Consider the following 5,174-nt stretch of genomic DNA (forward strand, 5'->3'; position numbering starts at 1 on the left):
GGAGGCGGGGGAATGTTTCACCCCCCCACCGTGTCCCAACTGATGGCTGGTGGGAGCAGGGGGCGGGGCTTATGTGCCCTCCCCCTGGGCTCCTGACTGGTGGAGCGGTGATCCAGTGCACACCGGCAGGAACCAAGGCCTGCTTCAATGTATTTAAAGGTAGATTCTTTCCTAATGGTAACAAAGTCTGTCCTTTGAATTGTATTTTCCCACATGCATCCTTCTACCCTGCCATTCATGCCAAGGAGTAAGTTACAGCCATTGCCCTTGCTGATGATGTGATGTCAAGATGTCATCAGTGCAAAGTAGCCATGCGCATCCTATTTTGTGGAGAACATGAAGGCAAAGCTCATGTGATGTGACTGTAATTTAATACATAGTCTCCAATGCATATCAAATATCCTTGTCAGCAGATGTTGCTCAATAGTTACACTGGGATAGGTCCGATGCCATTTTTGTAGGGGCACAAAAACTTTCCCCCATGCAGCATGTAGCCAGAAATGGCCCTTGAAATCTTGTTCCTGTTGGTTCCTTCTCTGCCAAGATCAGGATATTAGGTGCTGCTGTGGGAGTTGGGAGCTGCAAAAGTAATATTCTGTGGGTGGGAATTGTTGCATCTATGGAAACACAGCATTGGATCTACCCCATAGGTTGCTTCCATCAGACTACAGAGAACACTTCCCCTGGAGGAAATGGAAGCTTCAGGGGGTGGAGTCTATAGCGTCACATCCTCACTGAACTCCCTCCCATCCCAAACCCTGCCATCCCTCAGCACTGCCCCAAAATCTCCAGGAATTCCCCAAACTGGATTAGGCAACTTTGACCATTACTCTTTCTTACAATCAGCTGTAGTCAGAATTAAAACTGGGGCCCTACATGGCACCTAATAGAGTGTATTTTCCTAATAAATATCCAGTAATGCCCATCTCCATGGTAAGCTCCTATTATATGTTCACTTGGAAGAAAGTCCTATTCAGCAATGGTACTGCTTCTCCCTTTAAGTTTTATTATTTCCACCTTTTGTTGCATGGCTGTGAGCACTGCTGTTTCTCTGTGTTTAACTGCTTACTCTCCTTGGCTATGACATTCCTGAACTCACTTTTTTCTGTGCGAAGATGGAGGAGGCCTTATTATTGCTTTTCTCTTTGCAGCCAAAATGATTGCTCACTCATTTTTCATAATGATAATTTCATAATTGCACAGTTATGATCCAAAAAAAGAAAATTATTAAAAAGTCACTTTTGCTCCCTTTGAAAAAAAGTATCTCTTCAAGAATGCCATGGGGAGTGAGTAGAAGTAAATAGATTGGGTGGGTGGTGGAAGCAGCTTCAAAACAGGAGGAACTTTTAATAAACTAGTTCTGGTAAGTCTCAGCAGTGCTGAATCCGCTGACACTGCAAATGTATTTAAAGTTGCAAAACTCCACCATATATCAGGTCTATTAAAAGATGGGGAAACAATAGAAAAGGCAGAAGTGCAATAGGGTATCATAACATTGTCTAGATTCTCTGCAAAAAAACCTAATGAACAAATTATGTCCATTGTATACTAAACAGCTAGTACGCAAGCCACCTCAGAAGCAAAGTTAGATCTCCTTTCAATGTCACATTGCCAGAAAAGCTGTGACTCCAGGCATGACTCGGCTGCTCTAATCAAAGTAACCTAATCAAAGCATATAGACTTTTGGAATCTATAAACATAGACAGTTTGTATTCACTTTCAAAAGTTATGCTGAATGCGTGAAGGAAGAAGGATGGAACTAGCAGGTGAGATCATGCTCTGTCCCCTGCTTAATTCATTGTACAAGTTTAATATTCTTCTATAACTATTTGAATAGTTTCTGTTGGCAAAAGTATTCAAAATGCATTGGGAACCATTCATTACATTATATTTGCACCTCCTTCGCTGATACACTTTACCTGCTATCAGTGCAGCCCTTTTTCTTTTACTTGCATCCTATTTCAATGCATTTACATGCTGAGGGAAACTAGAATTGGCCCCATAAATATGTGTGTAACTTTTATTTATTTCTCCCCAATGGGGACCCAAAAGCAGCTTACATCATCCTCCTCTGCTCCATTTTCCCCTCACAACAACCCTGTGAGGTAGGTTAGGCTAAGAAATTGTGACTGGCCTAAGATCACCCAGCAAGCTTCAGTGGGCATGAGTGTGGATTCAAATCTGGGTCTCCCATATCCTAGTTGGACACTCTTAACCACTACACTACACTGGCCCTCAAATAACAATGTTACATTTAGTCCACATGCAGTTTTCGTACACAGCAGTGGTACCCAAGCAGAAGACTGTCATATGTGGATAGGTTGTGTCCATGTGGGATGAGCAAAACTGAAGATAACAGTCATGTTATTTTGCATTATAAATTTTATGATGACCTTTGTACTGTATTTTTAAAGCCTGTCCTGCTACGTTTGGAGGGTCGATCCAAGGATTGTAAGACCTTTATACTTTTAGCCTCAAATAAGAGCGAAATTATTGAATCTGTAGCAAAAATTTCTATACCAGGCCTCTAGGAAGAGATGGTCTTTCTAACCACAGATTCTAGTGTATTCTATATGGATTTGTGCTGTTATGCCAATATGACAGTGATGATGACTGCCATATGTGAAGTGACCTTATGGTGCCAGTTCTGGGTTACACAAGGCCTTTTGTTCTTTTAGCTTTACATTCATTCCTTGCTATTCCTTACCTTTGCATTGATAATTCAACAGCAACTTTGTTGTGTGATTCTCTGTGTATATTATTGTCTGGCCTAGGGATGCCAGCCTTCAGGTAAGACCTAGGGATCCCCCAGAATTACAGCCGATCTCCTGACTACATAAATCAGTTCTCCTGGAGAAAATGGATACTTTGGAGGGTGGTCATTGTACCCCGCTGAGGTCCCTGTCATCTCCAGACTCCATTCCCAAATCTCCAGGAGTTTCCCAACCTGGATCTGTCAACCCTAGTCTGGCCGGACTAATAGGAGGATGCAGATATTACTTCATGTTTCAGGGTTGGCCATACCATGAATGAAGTCCCTACCTTTTGTGAGATTTTTATCGTGAGCTTTTCAAATTACAGACTGTTTCCAGCATCATCCTAAGCACAGCTATCTCTTTCTAAGTCCATTGACATCAGTGGGCTTAGAGGAGTGTGACTTTGCTTAGCATGATTGGGGGAGGTGTTGTGTTTTAGTGGAACTATTCCACAGCAGTGCTGTTACCCCTTGTTCCTAATCAAAACGCTCTCCCAGGTTAGCCTTGTCTCCTGTTAGCCCAGCTCAACCCACCTCCTTCAATCACGCCCTACGGCCTATATTGTTCTTCCCTGGCCACCCTCCAGTTGCCCTTGACTCTCATTCTGCTGCACCTCCTGCTATTCTAGATTTTGTGCCTAGCCCTCCCTTCTATTTGTCCATCTTTACCAGTCCCTTTACATTCATCACATTAAAAAGAAAATTTCTTTTATGTCCTTCAGCCGAGCACAATCAGAAAAAAATGCTTTCAAGTTGCTATATCAGGGCCAGTGGGCAAAGCTGGACTGACAAGAGACATCTCTCTCTCTGTCATTAGTCTGGCCTAAATAGTATTAATTACATAGGCTGCCCTTTGATTGTTGGAGTGTGGAAAGCATTGGGGCTGGTGGCAAGACTACGTCTTGTCCTCCACCCCCCACCTTTGCTCTCTGCAATCCCAAACCCAAGCTACTTGCTTTCATCATATTTGGGCTGTGGAATCCACCCACCTGTTCCCTATTGCTTCTTGGCTTGATGTGCATTAATTAATTAATTAATTAATTTTATACCCCCACACCCTCTCCTCACAGGGAACTAAGAGCAGCTTACAACATTTAAAAACACAACAAGTACAGCTACGATGCAAATACAAATAATTGCAATAAATAAGGAACAATAAAAACAGTTAAAACATTAACTTAACAACAAACCACTTGGAAGAATTAAAACTACTGGCCAGCTTCCTGGTTCATATCACTAACCAAAGGTCACATAAAACAAAAGATTTTTTTTAAACTACCCAGCTCCCTGGTTCATAATACTAACCAAAGGCTGCACGAAACAAAGAAGGCTTACTTGCCGTATGGAATGCTGGAAGATCCCACTGGATATGAGCTTCCATTAAAACATTAACTTAACAACAAACCACTTGGAAGAATTAAAACTACTGGCCAGCTTCCTGGTTCATATCACTAACCAAAGGTCACATAAAACAAAAGATTTTTTTTAAACTACCCATTAAAACATTAACTTAACAACAAACCACTCGGAAGAATTAAAACTACCGGCCAGCTTCCTGGTTCATATCGCTAACCAAAGGCCACATAAAACAAAAGAATTTTTTAAAACTACCCAGCTCCCTGGTCCATAACACTAATCAAAGGCTGCATGAAACAAAGAAGGCTTACTTGCCGTATGGAATGCTGGAAGATCCCACTGGATATGAGCTTCCACCGAGACCTGGTTCCAGAGGGGGGGGCAGCCCCTGAAAATACTCTTGTCCTAGTGGTTGACAAGAAGACAGTTCACAGGCCAGGCACCTGTAGGAGGCCCTATGATGATGATCCAAGGAGGCAAGGGGGTCATGCTGGGAGAGGCAGTCCCATAGGTAGGATGGTCCCAGACCTGTTTAGGACTTCATAGGTCAAAACTAGCACTTTGAATTGCACCAGAAGCTGACTGGAAGCTAGTGCAGGTACCAAAATATTGATGTTATATGTGCGGACCAGAGAGACCCAGTCAGCAGTCTAGCAGCCATTTCACATTGCCTTAAAAATCCACTTGCATTACATGATGTTAGTAGGTTTTTTTCTTGTGTTCAGACAACTTTGTAAACATCCCACTGCTGTCTCATATCTTCCCTGTTTTTCCCCTGTTCCTAAGAAAACTGTTTTCTCCTGCAAAGCCTCTGCTCATAATCTGAACTAAATTTTTCGCATCGGTGACTTCCAGTACAACCCGCCCACCAAAACTCATCCAGAAAGGCTGGGTGGGTTTGGGTGTTTGTTTGTTTTTTAATTTGCATCTCAGAGAAGAAAAGTTTCAACAATCAAAGGTGCCTCCATTGAAACAAGCAGTCAGTCTCATTGGGGGCACCTTCTTCTTTGCTCTGTTGTTTGTGTGTGTGTGTGTGTGTGAGAGAGAGAGAGAGAGGGAGAGA

This window comes from Gekko japonicus, unplaced genomic scaffold (assembly GCF_001447785.1).
Source record: "Gekko japonicus isolate JY-2015 unplaced genomic scaffold, Gekko_japonicus_V1.1 scaffold342, whole genome shotgun sequence".
Taxonomy (NCBI): Eukaryota; Metazoa; Chordata; class Lepidosauria; order Squamata; family Gekkonidae; genus Gekko; species Gekko japonicus.